We start from the raw sequence: 15,683 nt of genomic DNA, 5'->3' as shown, positions 1-15,683 counted from the left end.
CTCTTTTCCAGGCACAGGGCCACAGATTGCCCCAGTCACAGTATTAGACACTTAAACTGGCTGACTTCATGGGGGGGGGGGTGTATTTTATTCTAGCTTTCCCAGGTTCACAGCTAGAGATGGGCAGATATGTCTATTTCACTTTTTTCCCCTGTTTCCTTTGCAATCTTAAATTTTGTTTGCCATCTTTCCACATCAGTTTACAATTATTTTAACAGTCCCTAGGAAAAGGCAACAGCATTTTAGCGCAAATTTGTGCTGATATGCTCATTTTTTGCACTCAGTTTTGCCTAACCAGCACGTTCGTGCAAGGCCATTTCCCCAAATACAATACATTTCCACGTGCTGTTTTCACAGACACGTGCATATTAATGCACACCTTTACCCCAGCATATCCCATTTTTGTACGCATTCCTCGCCCAGAGAACTGCATTTGCGACGTTCTGAGAACTGCAGATTTCAAAAGGTGGCTGTGTATGTTTCAGTTACCATCTCGTTTCGCAAGTTCCCGTCCGAATGCGACGTGAATCCGGTTTCTCCACCCCATTCATCCCTAGTCACAAGAAGTCACAGGGTGGGGAGGGTGTTCTTGAGGAAAGCTTTTTGTGGGATTTTCATCTCCCATGAATTCTGGTGCTGGAGGAGACTCTTGTGAGTCCCATGGACTGCAAGAAGATCAAACCTATCCATTCTGAAGGAAATCAGCCCTGAGTGCTCACTGGAAGGACAGATCCTGAAGCTGAGGCTCCAAGACTTTGGCCACCTCATGAGAAGAGAAGACTCCCTGGAAAAGACCCTGATGATGGGAAAGATAGAGGGCACAAGGAGAAGGGGATGACAGAGGACAAGATGGTGGGACAGTGTTCTTGAAGCTACCAGCATGAGTTTGACCAGACTGCGGTAGGCAGTGGAAGACAGGCGTGCCTGGCGTGCTCTGGTCCGTGCGGTCGCAAAGAGTCGGACACGACTAAACGACTAAACAAAAACAACAACATCTCCCATTACATTGCAACAAGAGTAAGACGAGCAATGATGTCAGCAACGGAGTTTAAATTGTAAACATCGAAGGAACGATAATAAACAGTAGTGACATTTGAATTGAATTTTAAAACCTTAAAAGCTGATACTTGGTCATAAACATAAGCACCAATTCTGTGAATTGGCTATATTTTTACTGCTATTTGTAGCTCAATACTACTTATAATGTCATATTTTTATAAACTGTTTTCTGGTCATTGACCGTATTAAAGATATTTGATTTGATTTGAACATCTCCCATGATATTAAGCAGGCAGATCCTAGGAGAGTGTTCCTCCTTATCTTAACACCTCCAATGCTAATAGATCATCCCTGGTGGGAAGCTGTGATCCTGCAGACATACACAGACACGCAGGAAGGGGCTAGCAACCCGGGTGCCTTTTGTGGGAGAGACACTAAAAATGAGGCAAGAACAGATTCAAAGAAGGCTGGCGATAAATTCGCCTCCTGCGGTTCTACCCGACATGGACCGCCAGGGCTAGGATAAACAGGCACTTCGGGGAGGTTGACAGGATTGTTTTGATTATTCAGGAGATGAATCTCCCTGCCCTTTGATCCCATGATGTTTTTGGAGCCTACAGTGCTATGTAGCAGCGGGAGTTTATGTATATATATTTTCTGTCCCAAGGAGCAAGCGACTGATTTATAGAAGGAAGTGCCCATTAAAGAAGGACCCAAACACAATCGAAATAGCTGGCTTTTCACTCCTCACGGCAGTGAGCTGAGGAGACAGGGTGTTTTCCCATGAAGATAGCGCATAAGAATAGAAATAAAGAGGTACTCGGCTTGTTGCTGATCTGGAAACTTGGAATGTGGAGAACATATATAACAGGGGTAGGCAACTTAAGGCCCGGGGGCTGGATGCGGCCCAATCGCCTTCTCAATCCAGCCCACAGACAGTCCGGGAACCAGCGTGTTTTTACATGAGTAAAATGTGTGCTTTTATTGAAAATGCATCTCTGGGTTATTTGTGGAGCATAGGAATTTGTTCATTTATTTCCCCCAGATATAATCTGGCCCATGGTCTGAGGGACAGTAGACCGGCTCACGGCTGAAAAAGGTTGCTGACTCCTGATATATAAAGTGCGTCTGCGATGAGTGTGGCTTCTCAGCCTTTTCTTCTAAAAAATTGCACATATCTCATGCAAAGTGAAATCTACACACATATAAAAAACGTTCTGAAAATGCTTTTTCAAAAAGCGTTTTAAAAAATACATTGAATTTCCCGTAAGGCTCAACATCGCCATCTAGCATCATGTTCTGTATTGCACTTAAAACATACTTAAATGTTTTATTTGCAGCTGTAGAGCTGAGTTGCAAAAGTTTCCCATTCCTTTATCTATCCCCCTTTTGTTTCAGAGCAGGTACCCATCTCTAGTTTTTAAAATTAATTTAATTCCTTATATTGTTCACCACATTGTTTTCCACCCAGCTTGCAAAGTCTCCACCCATCCCCCACATTAGCAAATCAAATATATGTTTGGCGCTCTCTCTCTGTCTCTCTCTTTTAAAGTATTTTTAAAATCCTGAAAACATCTTCAGGCAGAGATGAGAGGTGGGGTTCATGATGTCACAGTGGTTGGCCAATCGGCACTATGCACAGTTGGAATTTTCAATAAAATGGCACAGCTGGTTTATTCGTTTGTTCAAAAGCATTTCTAAACTGTTAAATGCTTTAACAAATCCCCAGGCAGTGCACAAAAATGACATCAAAATAATGTAACAGCATAATAAAAACAGCATAAAAACAGACTCATTTTATGGCTGAGGAAAAACCCGGGCAAAAGGATCTGTATTCATAAGATGTATGAAGCAATTCACAAATGTTTGGCAGATGGAAGGGCATTATTCCACACCAGATAATTCCCTTTTGGGGGTCACCACCCTATGGTGGTGCAGGGTGCAGAGCCACAAACAAAATTTCTCCAGATGATCTGATATTACAGATCTCTATAGGGACAGGTAGTGGGACGCGGGTGGCGCTGTGGGTAAAAGCCTCAGCGCCTAGGGCTTGCCGATCGAAAGGTCGGCGGTTCGAATCCCCGCGACGGGGTGCGCTCCCGTTGCTCGGTCCCAGCGCCTGCCAACCTAGCAGTTCGAAAGCACCCCCGGGTGCAAGTAGATAAATAGGGACCGCTTTCTAGCAGGAAGGTAAACGGCGTTTCCGTGTGCAGCTCTGGCTCGCCAGAGCAGCGATGTCACACTGGCCACGTGACCCGGAAGTGTCTCCGGACAGCGCTGGCCCCTGGCCTCTTGAGTGAGATGGGCGCACAACCCCAGAGTCTGGCAAGACTGGCCCGTATGGGCAGGGGTACCTTTACCTTTACCTTTACCTTTATAGGGACAGGTGGTCTTTCAGGTAAGCTGAGCTCAGTTTTTGGTTCCTTCTCTCATTGAGCTGCTTCCATTCCAGCTGATCATTAGAATACCTTGTACATAAAAGCTACTGCTTGAGCTTGCTTTTTTCCTTTCCCCCTCCCGATCATTTTCCTTTTATGTTGTGTCTTTTTCGACTATAACCCTGAGGGCAGAGAAGGTTTTGGTTTTTATAGCTTTGTAGGTTTCTCTGAGAGGGACGCAGGTGGTGCTGTGGGTTAAACCACAGAGCCTAGGACTTGGGGGTTTGAATCCCCGCGATGGGGTGAGCTCCCGTTGCTCAGTCCCTGCTCCTGCCAACCTAGCAGTTTGAAAGCACGTCAAAGTGCAAGTAGATAAATGGGTACCACTCTGGCGGGAAGGTAAACGGCATTTCCATGTGCTGCTCTGGTTCGCCAGAAGCGGCTTAGTCATGCTGGCCACATGACCCGGAAGCTGTACGCCGGCTCCCTCGGCCAATAAAGCGAGATGAGCGCTGCAACTCCAGAGTCGGCCACGACTGGACCCAATGGTCAGGGGCCCCTTTACCTTTTTAAGCATCTCTGAGAGCCTTTCAAGGGGTGGGAAATGGGATGAAAAGGTGTTTAAAACATAAATTTGTATCTGAATGGGCGATTCCATTCACTTCGTGGGGGGGGGGGAATCCTTTCTGCACATGATCGGCATACCACTTCGCTGCGAGGGTCTCCACATTTGCATCAGAGTTCACCCTGAGCACAGAATCGAGGCAAACACGAACATTTCCATTCTGTTGGAGGTGGCTGATTATATTTATAAAAGGAAACGCTAGTGTTATATTCCTTGGTGTCCTTTCATGCAGACAGATTAACTAATATTATATTAGCAGACGTCTTGGCTCCTGTTCCATCTGATTTCACTCCATTTTACACTTGTCACTGATGCGTAATCGGAAACATGGGGAGGAGGCGGGCTCCTCGCAGGCAGGTAATAAACACCTGCCATCCTTTGATTAATGGCCTGGCAGTGATGATGTGCTGGAAGATAGTGATAAAAGCGAATGGGAGGGAAATTGGGGGGGGGGGGAGAAGGTGTGAGCATGTCTCTTTCTAACACCTGCTGAGCTTGATTAAAGAGTTTTATTAATACCATACGCTCCATTTGCCCCCATTTAAAAGGGGCAGAGCCTGTTCACTGGTTCCAGCCTCTGCACCTTTCAGAAGCATCAAGAGACCATCCTTGGAGAGACCGAGAGAAGGAGGAATTTTCAAGTAATTCAATTAAGAGGAGGCTTTTGGCAGCCTTTTTCTCTGCTCCCTTCAGACCCCTGTTTGATTCTCCCCTAGTTGTTATGTGAAAAGTTCAGCTCACCTCATCTTTCCTCTAAGAAGAGTGACTAGTGGGGTGCCACAGGGTTCTGTCTTGGGCCCGGTCTTATTCAACATCTTTATCAACGACTTGGATGATGGACTCAAGGGCATCCTGATCAAATTTGCAGATGACACCAAACTGGGAGGGGTGGCTAACACCCCAGAGGACAGGATCACACTTCAAAACGACCTTGACAGATTAGAGAACTGGGCCAAAACAAACAAGATGAATTTTAACAGGGAGAAATGTAAAGTATTGCACTTGGGCAAAAAAAAATGAGAGGCACAAATACAAGATGGGTGACACCTGGCTTGAGAGCAGTACATGTGAAAAGGATCTAGGAGTCTTGGTTGACCACAAACTTGACATGAGCCAACAGTGTGACTCGGCAGCTAAAAAAGCCAATGCAATTCTGGGCTGCATCAATAGGAGTATAGCATCTAGATCAAGGGAAGTAATAGTGCCACTGTATTCTGCTCTGGTCAGACCTCACCTGGAGTACTGTGTCCAGTTCTGGGCACCACAGTTCAAGAAGGACACTGACAAACTGGAACGGGTCCAGAGGAGGGCAACCAAAATGGTCAAAGGCCTGGAAACGATGCCTTATGAGGAACGGCTAAGGGAGCTGGGCATGTTTAGCCTGGAGAAGAGGAGGTTAAGGGGTGATATGATAGCCATGTTCAAATATATAAAAGGATGTCACATAGAGGAGGTAGAAAGGTTGTTTTCTGCTGCTCCAGAGAAGCAGACACGGAGCAATGGATCCAAACTACAAGAAAGAAGATTCCACCTAAACGTTAGGAAGAACTTCCTGACAGAGCTGTTCGACAGTGGAATATGCTGCCAAGGAGTGTGGTGGAGTCTCCTTCTTTGGAGGTCTTTAAGCAGAGGCTTGACAGCCATATGTCAGGAGTGCTCTGATGGTGTTTCCTGCTTGGCAGGGGGTTGGACTCGATGGCCCTTGTGGTCTCTTCCAACTCTATGATTATATGATTCTAAGAAGATCAGGACGCATGGGCGCAAGATATAGGCCATATCATACAATTTGAGGACTGGATAAAATTGTGGAAAGTAAATTTGAAATTTACAAATTGTATATTATTGAGAGAGAACTATATGAAAATGAAGCTACTGAAGGTAATGGGGCCCTTTATATGTCCAGCTGTCCTTTGTCAACAACAAATTGTCCCTGTTTTTTGCGTTGAATATATGCTACATGGTCATTTATGGACCTAATAGGAATCTAAAGCCATTTGCACATCACAAAATATGTATTTTATCAAAGTAATAGTTGAACTGAAATACAGTTAAGTATATTAATAAAAAAGGTAAAGGACCCCTGACAGTTAAGTCCAGTTGCGAACAGTGAAATACAATTAAGAAGAAGTATATTAATAGTGAAATAATTATTAAGCTCTAACTTAAAATGATTTTTTAATATTTTAGGGAGCAGGCTAGCAGGTGGGGCCCATGACTTACATCATATGAGCCTACACAACACAAAACACTGTTGCTGTATGTAAGTTTTATTTTGTTGGTTTTTTATCTTATATTTTGGAAATGTACATCCAGGTTTTTTTTCCTTTGAATATTTTTGGGGGTCCCCAAGAGAGTGGGGCCCTATGCTATAGCTTGTTTAGCTTATATCCGGCACTGGTGTTGGGTCTCTACTTTACCTAGCATGAGGCCTTGAACCTGCGTAACGAAAGCAACAGCAAAGCCACGTGGATCTTATCGTTTACTGATCGGAATCTCCTGTTGGTTATGCAGGGTCTGTCTCTAGCAAGAGGCACAGGGCTTGCACCTTGCAGATTGTGCTGCAAAGTAAAGCCCTTTGCAACACGAGCTGAGAGGCGGCCGGGGCTCATGCCTTTGCAGATTGGGCAGGCAGGACCCTTACTTTGCAGTAACGTGTTGCTTTCCGGCCTGTCGCGTCTGCAAGGCCATCTGCGCAGTGCATTCTCAATATATTAGGTAAAGGACCTAATGGTCAGGTAGGTCCAGTCGTGGCGGACTCTGGGGTTGCGGCGCTCATCTCGCTTTATTGGCCGAGGGAGACGGCGTACAGCTTCCAGGTCATGTGGCCAGCATGACTAAGCTGCTTCTGGTGAACCAGAGCAGCGCATGGAAACACCATTTACCTTCCCGCCGGAGCAGTACCTATTTATCTACTTGCACTTTTGTGCTTTCGAACTGCTAGGTTGGCAGGAGCAGGGACCGAACAACGGGAGCCCACTCCGCCGCAAGTCCTAGGCTCTGTGGTTTAACCCACAGCGCCACCCGCGTCCCTTCTCAATATATTACAGGGTGCAAAAATATGAAACCTGTATCACGGTCTGGAGTTCATATTGCTAAGAGGCAAAATGTCAATATATTGTGCAATATATGAGACACACATTGCAGTGACAAAGGAAACAGAACTTTTAAATTATCGATAATTACCAGTTCAGCGAATGAAGCCCTTCTAAGCATCCCATCCCCAAAGCTCTGTACCGGCCGCCTTGAAAACAGCCTCATTTTTATCGCCGTAACTGACGGAGGTGGAAGCAGGAATGCTTTGCTGTAATAATTTAAAATGTCTGTTTCGTTCATCACTGTAATAAATACATGGCATTTAGTGATTCACTGCATCCTACCAGGTTACAGAACACCCAGGATCATTACTATCTGTCTGTCTTTATGTATGATCTATTTGATTTATTGTGTTTTGTTCTCATATAGATTGGGAAAACGGAAGTGTGGGGGGATGTTTTTTGAAGGGAGGGATTTAAAAATCCATAGATGCATAAATACCAGGAGGTTGTATCCAATAAAGTCCACCCTGTTGATGCAGGAATTTCTTTTTTCTTGTGCAGTCAACCTTCTCTTTCTTCCTGACTTCCCATAGACCTCCCTGCGCTCTCCCCAAATTTGCAGGAACCCCCAGAACACATTTGAGGGGAGTATGTAAGGCTGGTTTCCACAGTGGGCAGTGCCTGGGGGAGGCTGTGGAATTGCCTATGGGGGTGCTAAGAGGCATGCGGGCAGCAGGAGGTGCTAATAATAATAATAATACCGTATTTTTCACTCCATAAGACGCACTTTTTTCCTACTAAAAAGTAAGGGGAAATGTCTGTGCATCTTATGACGTGAATGCATGGTCCCTGGAGCCAAATTGCCCAGGGGCAAAAAGCAGACTCTGCTTTTTTTTTTTTAGAAAGAGGGAAGGGGGTATTGAAACGAAGCCGCTGAGGAGCTGATCAGCAAGTGATCGGGATGGGAGATAAGGGACTCTAGCGATAAAGGAGGCTGTCTGGGAGCGGGGAGGTAAAGACAGTGAACTTGCAAAGAGAGGAGACAGGAAGATTGAAGCAATAAGGTGAGAAATTAGAAGAAAAGGAGAAGCAAAAAACTGCTCCAGCTAAGGAAAAGACGCTATTGGCAAACAGGAGGAAAGGGGGTGTTGAAACAAAGCCGCTGAGCAGCTGATCGGCAAGCGATCGGGAGGGAGATAAGGGACTATAGAGATAAAGGAGGCTGCCTGGGAGAGCAGAGGTAAAAGCACATGGATTCTCACGATTTTTGCATTGGGTCACCTTAAATTCACCATCAGATCACATAGCATTTCCATGTCTACAGCCTACATAAAAAAACACACGCATCCACTGTTTCATGGGGCCACAATGGCGCAAAAACGTGCTTACAAAGCACGGATCCACATGGATGCTCAGGATTTTTGCATCAGGCTACCCCAAACTCACCGTCAAATCGCATATCATGTCTGTGGCCACAAAAATCATACATCCACTGTTTCGTTCATACATCCACTGTTTCGTTCATAATATTCCCCCCCCCTTGTTTTCCTCCTCTAAAAACTAGGTGCGTCTTATGGTCAGGTGCGTCTTATGGAGCGAAAAATATAGTAATAATAAATAAATAAATAAATAAATAAATAAATAAATAAATAAATAAATAAATTTGTGCCCTGCCCACCAGACTGGGTTGCTCCATGACAAAGAGTGGTCAGAGAGAGAAGACGGGGAGGAGGAGGTGTTGGAAGCTGAAGAGGTTAACAGGGCTTAGTGAGCGGGGAGAGTCTGTGGCAGAGAGCAGTCCGGAATCAGAGGACGAAGCTGAAGCAGGAGAGGAGGGAGGCCAAGAGGCAGAGATGAGTTTGGCTGGTGAAGAGTCACGGATGTCTCCCCCTCCTGCTGCAGCAAGCTCCCTTCCTCCCTTGTCTCCCAGAACCAGAAGAGGCATGAAAAGGGCATAGGAGCAGTAGGTTGCATGTAGGTTCAGTCTCCGATTGCTAGGGAAAAGCCCTGGAGAAGATGGCTGTGAGGTGGTGGGGACTTTCAGTCTGGCAACTGCGTTTCATGAAGTAAGAGCACCGGGAATGAGCTGCTCTCCTCATTAGGCCTGACACTCAACAAAGTCTGTGTAGGTCGTGTTTTCGTTAATAAAAAGTTAATTCCAACTGTGAAATGTTTATGGCAACAGTGTCCAGGGCTTTTTTCCAGCCAGAATTTACAGGAACTCAGTTCTGGCACTTCTCAGGTGAACGCCATTGCCATTACAAGAGAAAAAGGTGAGGTCCGGCACCTCTTCTTCTATAAAAATAGCACTCACAGTAGACTCAGCTACATTAGTAAAGAAACAGCGATATGAACGCACTATAAACATGCAACACCAGATGGCGCCGGAGAGCAGGGAATTTTAAAACACAATTTTCCATAGGGATTTTTTCTTTTCTTTTGTTACAGCGATCTAATTTCTGGCTTATTTATAGCACACACACCCACACCCCATGTTTAGATCCACCCTGTGTCTCATACTGAACATAAGCAAACTGTGGGGGGAAACCTCTTATGAATTGAAAGTGGAGACACTCTATGTACAGTACTTTTTCTTCTTTGTTTTAATAATAATAATAATTTTTTTATTTATACCCGCCCTCCCCAGCCAAGGCCGGACTCAGAACGGCTTACAAGCAATAATAAAAACAAGATGAATGATTACAACTTAAAAACAAAAATAAAATACAACATTAAAATAATGGAACATTAAAATATTAAAATGTAGCCTCATCGCAGGAGGAGAAGGAAAAGAAAGAAAAAGAAAAAAAGAGAGGGAGGGAATCAAATTGGCTTCAAGCCAAAGGTCAGGCAGAACAACTCTGTCTTACAGGCCCTGCGGAAAGAAATCAGATCCTGCAGGGCCCTGGTCTCATGAGGCAGAGCGTTCCACCAGGCCGGAGCCAGAGTTGAAAAGGCCCTGGCTCTGGTTGAAGCCAATCTAACTTCTTTAGGGCCTGGGACCACTAGGGTGTTGTTATTTATGGACCTTGAGGCTCTCCGTGGGGCATACCAGGAGAGGCGGTCCCGTAGGTACGAGGGTCCTAGGCCGTGAAGGGCTTTAAAGGTCAAAAGCAGCACCTTAAATCTGACCCTGTACGCCACCGGGAGCCAGTGCAGCTTGAAAAGCACTGGGTGAATATGCTCCCATGGCAGAGACCCCGTGAGGAGCCTCGCTGCAGCATTCTGTACCCACTGGAGTTTCTGAGACAGCTTCAAGGGCAGCCCCGCATAGAGCGAATTACAGTAGTCAAGCCTGGAGATGACCGTCGCATGGATCACTGTGGCCAGGTTGGGGTGGGAAAGGTAAGGGACCAACTGCTTGATGCGTCGAAGGTGAAAAATGTCGCCTTGGCTGTTGCTGTATCTTGCGCCTCCATGGAAAGGGAGGCATCAAGGATTACACCCAAACTCTTAACGGAAGGCAATGGCACTAACTGGGCCCCCGCAAGAGAAGGGAGTTGGTCCCTCATCCCCATGCCATCCCGACCTAGCCATAGGACCTCTGTCTTCGAAGGATTTAGTTTCAATCGGCTCCCACGAAACCATCCAGCCACAGCTTCCAAGCATCTGGTCAGTGTGTTCGGGGCCGAGTCAGTGTGGCCATCCATCAGCAGATAGAGCTGAGTGTCATCAGCATATTGGTGACAGCCCAGCCCAAAGCTCCGGATAATCTGGGCAAGGGGGCGCATAAAGATGTTAAAAAGCATCGGGGAGAGAATTGCGCCCTGCGGCACTCCACACACCAAGGAGTGGCGCGACGACATTTCCCTCCCTAGTGCCACCCTCTGTCCCTGACCAGAAATAAAAGAGCACAACCAGTTACGGGCTATGCCCTGTATCCCCACGTCTGCAAGGCGGTGGTCCAGAAGATCATGATCGACCATGTCAAAGGCTGCTGACAAATCTAAAAGGATCAGCAGTCCTGACCCGCCTCGATCCAGTTGTCTACGGAGATCATCTGTTAGGGCAACCAGAGCCGTCTCCGTCCCAAAACCAGGACGGAAACCGGACTGAAATGGATCTAATGCCGATGTTTCCTCCAGAAACCTACCAAGCTGTTCAGCAACCGCTCTCTCAATTACCTTACCCAGGTATGGAAGATTTGAAACTGGGCGGTAATTGGATAGGTCTAAGGGATCTAATGAAGCTTTTTTTAAGAGTGGACACACCACTGCTTCCTTCAATTCCCCTGGGAATGTCCCCGTGCCAAGGGACAAATTGATAATTTCAACCAGGGGGGTCCGCACAACATCTGGACACTCCCTAATCAGCCAAGACGGGCACGGATCAAGGAGGCAGGTGGTGGGCCTACCAACTTGGAGGAATCTATCCACATCAGTAGGGAGTATCCGATCGAAATGGTCCAACACTGGACCTGAAGTCAGTCGAGGGGCCTCCAGTTCAGTCACTGTATCTAAATTGGCAGGGAGGTCACGGCGGAGCAACAGGACTTTCTCCGCAAAAAAACTCGCGAATGCCTCACAGCTGTGGGTCGAATTTGTGCTTAAATTTGGTTGTCCTCCTAAGGACGTTATTGACCTAATTATTTTAAAAAGTTGTGCCGGGTGAGAGCTAGCGGATGCAATGGAAGCTGCAAAGTAAGATTTCTTAGCAGCTTTCATAGCCATCTCATAGGCTTTCATAAGCGTCCTATAAGATGTTCTTGAGGCTCCGTCACGAGTTCGTCGCCATACTCGCTCTACCCGTCTGAGATCCCGCTTCATTTTCCGGAGCTCCTCAGTAAACCAAGGGGCCCGGTTTCGACGGGGTCGCAGAGGGCGCTTAGGCGCAATCTCATCAATGGCTGCCAAGAGCCGGTTATTCCAGTCCTCAACAAGGTCATCTAATGAGTCGCCAGGAGGAGCAGGGTTCCGCAAGGCTTGTCGGAATCAATCAGGATCCAGCAGTTTTCGTGGACGAGCCCAAATAGGTTTGCCACCCGAGCCGGGGAGGAGCGGGAAGTCTATCTTGGCTTTCAGAGCGTAGTGATCAGACCATGGCACTTCCACAGCAGGGAGCATGATCACATCTATGCCAGCCCCAAAGATCAGATCCAACGTGTGGCCTGCTTGATGAGTGGGGCCCAAAACAACCTGGGAGAGCCCTAGTGTTGCCATGGAAGTCACTAGGTCCAGAGCTTGTGAGGAGGGAGCGGCATCGGCATGGACGTTGAAGTCTCCCAAAACCAGTAGGTTTGGGAACTCCAAGGCCCAGCCCGCCACCACCTCCAGCAGGTCTGACAGGGTGGCTGCAGGTGTGCTGGGTGGTCGGTACACCAGCCAGACAGCCAAGCTCTCCTTGGTGCCCCACACGAGACCAACACATTCAATGCCGGAGATCGCCGGTGATGGCAGAGCTCTGAAAGAGCAAACTTTTGGAGCACAAGTAAATCTTTAATAAAAACTCATTAAAAACAAAACTCCAACTTTGAACTGTGGGAATACGCTTCTCCGACATCCAGGCAAAAACCCCCAACAAACCCACATTTGGACACAGAGCTTTTAAGCGCAAACCTGTGCTTGGAAACAGCAGGGCAGAAGGCGAATAAGCCCTAAGAATAAGAAGAGCCCAGTGTCCAAACTGGCTGGGTATTTGAGCCAAGACTTTTCTGTCCAAAGGTGGCACTCCCAGCATGGCAGAATGCCAGTTGAGGTCTCACCCCAGCTTCCCTTTCTACCACGATTTATTCCATTTGTCCCGTGGTTCCTTGGCGCACATCTGAGATGTTTTTCTTTCGTCCCGCTCTTAAGTGCAGAATCAGAACAAACATCAACCTGCAGAAGACCTGATAACATTTGTCCTGGTTCATAGAATCAGAGAAATGTATTGTTGGAAGGGACCACAGGGGTCATCTAGTCCAACCCCCCGCAATGCGGGAATCTTTCGCCCAATGTGGGGCTTGAACTCAAAACTTTGAGATGAAGAGGCCCTGGCTCCTAGGCATCCAGACATTTTGTCAGGGAACTGCCCAGGGACGAGGGGGGGGGGGGGAAAGGCGGATGGATTACAGAGATTGTGGGAAGCAGCACTTCCTCAGCGGAGGAAGGAAGCCACGCCTCTAGTGGGGAGGAGATGCAGGGCTCGGGGGAGGCAAGGCGGTGCCAGGACACCTTGCCTGAGCAAAGCGGGGAGGAGGAAGGTCCCGCTTTACCCAAGCCTTCCTTGCGCAGTAGGCTTTCGCGCAGAGAGGGGAGGCGCAGACTGGGGGTCAAGAGACTACTCTGCTGGGGAAGATTTAAGGACCGCCCACTCTCAGATTCTTCTAGTGAATGAGCAAGACATGGAATAGAGGCGCTCTGCGTTGTAAAGGTTTTTAGCACCAATAATAAAGTGCTAGAACAGACCAGTGAAGCATCTTGCCTGATTGCTCTCGAGCAACCACCCGATAGCCATAACACATTTCTTGGACTCCAAAGCTCCCACAGCATCAAACAGAGCCAAGCCCGTTTGGGAAAACATGTTTTACGTAACGCAAAACAGCAAGCTATTATTTCCCATGGCCGGACATTTCAAAGGGAGTTTTGTTTTGATAGCCAGAATCTGATCACGGAAGGAAGATGCCACACAGGAAGTAGGGGGGGGGGGGAATCAGAAGCAGGGGACATCAGAAGGCTGATCGCAGCGTGTAAACAACTTGTCAGGGAGGAACTCTGGAATTAAATGATATCAGATAAACAGCACTGATTTTTTTCTCCCTCAGCCGCCACCACCAGACAGAAACGGGATAGAAGCAGAATGCCATGCTAGGAGCCTGAATGGAGCCATAATTACAAAAATCAGAAATGCGAGATCGGAAGAGATGTTGCTCATAACACGCACGGCCATCACTTGATAACTGCAACAACAAGTATTGACTTGAGATAATGTGCCTCTGGGAAGAGCTCAGATTCTTAGGAATGCGCATGAAATAAAGTCAGGAAATAGCCATCTATAAACAATGTTTATTAACCATCAATCACCATCCTGGGAATCCTAAAATGAAAGGGGGAAAACCGAGTACTGTTGTATTGTGGAATCCTCTTAATAAATAAAGAGGTTCCTCATTAGGAAGAGAGGTGCACTCTGTAAATAACACATCCCTTTGCCTCCTGAGACTCAAAATTAATTTTCTGCACAATACCTCATAAACCTCTTTTCCACCCCATGCCTTTTTTCACCCCCTGTGTCGATATCGACCACTTCGGGAAACCCAGAGGTAAAGTTTTCACTATTTTCACACTGACGCTCTGGCCTTGCGTATTCCTCAGCCTCTGCTGAATAGTTAAACCTGCTGTCCTCTGGGACCTTTTGACCTCGTCCGTCCCCTCCTCTGCTTGTACCCGAGAGATGTGCCTGTGGGCTTTACCAGACACAAATGATGAGGCAAAGCCCATTTGCATGGCTGAAATCTCCACGGATAAATGGGAGGAGGAGGAAGGAAGGCCCTCGGGATTGAGTGATGGCCACTGTCGCGTGACCCTTCTTCTCGCTGACCTACAGGCAGAACTCTTGACCTCTAGGGCTCGTACATCATCTCCTGGCAGAACCTTGTTGCTCATGTTTGCCTGGACGTGTGCTTTTCATGTGCTAAGTGGACCCTCGAACCGCCCCCTCCTTGGAGCAGGGACAACAATAATCCAGGAGTGGACAATACGAGACTCCTCATGGCAAAGGCCAGCTCTTTAGGAGCATATCATTAGGAAACTTCAAGGTGAAAGGCCAGCTGAGTGACTTGGGACTTCTCATTAGCTGATACCCAGAGCCAGCAATCTTTTGTCTGGGCAGATGAAGTCAAGGGTCCAGCTGGTTGGCAGGAATTGACTTTAGACAGCTCCGAAGAGAGCTCTCTGGGGTCTATACAGGTGAACAATAAGCTGGACGAAGCTTATGCTGAAGCAGACCATTGGTCCGTCTCGCTGACTCTTGTCTGCTCCGACCAGAAGTAGCTCCACAAGGTCACAGGCAAGATGGGACTGTATTTTCAATTCTTTATAGCAGTCCATAAATAAATTCCAGTACATAAAAATACAAAAAAAATACCCCATACATACTACTTGGACATCGGATAAAACTAAGCTTGTTTCAGACCTTTCACTAATACAAAGTGCTCTCCAATCCTGACAGCCTCCGAAAGAAACTTGGCAACTGCCACAGATATGCTGGGGATCCCATCCTATAGGTTGGTTTGTTTAGTCGTTTAGTTGTGTCCGACTCTTCGTGACCTCCTGGACCAGAGCATGCCAGGCACTTCTGTCTTCCACTGCCTCCCGCAGTTTGGTCAAACTCATGTTCATAGCTTTGAGAACACTTTCCAACCATCTTGTCCTCTGTCGTCCCCTTCTCCTTGTGCCCTCCATCTTCCCCAGCATCAGGGTCTTTTCCAGGGAGTCTTCTCTTCTCATGAGGTGGCCAAAGTCTTGGAGCCTCAGCTTCAGGATCTGTCCTTCCAGTGAGCCCTCAAGGCTGACTTCCTTCAGAATGGATAGGTTTGATCTTCTTGCAGTTCGCGGGACTCTCAAGAGTCTCCTCCACCACCACTCCTATAGGTACCTAACAGATCTTCCTGGAAGGTTCGCAATTAATAATCTTTCACTGTCAGACCTGCTTGTACTGTATAGTCTTGCA

This window comes from Podarcis gaigeae (genome assembly GCF_964106915.1).
Source record: "Podarcis gaigeae genome assembly, chromosome: 1".
Taxonomy (NCBI): Eukaryota; Metazoa; Chordata; class Lepidosauria; order Squamata; family Lacertidae; genus Podarcis; species Podarcis gaigeae.
Note: the sequence above shows the minus strand (reverse complement) of the source record.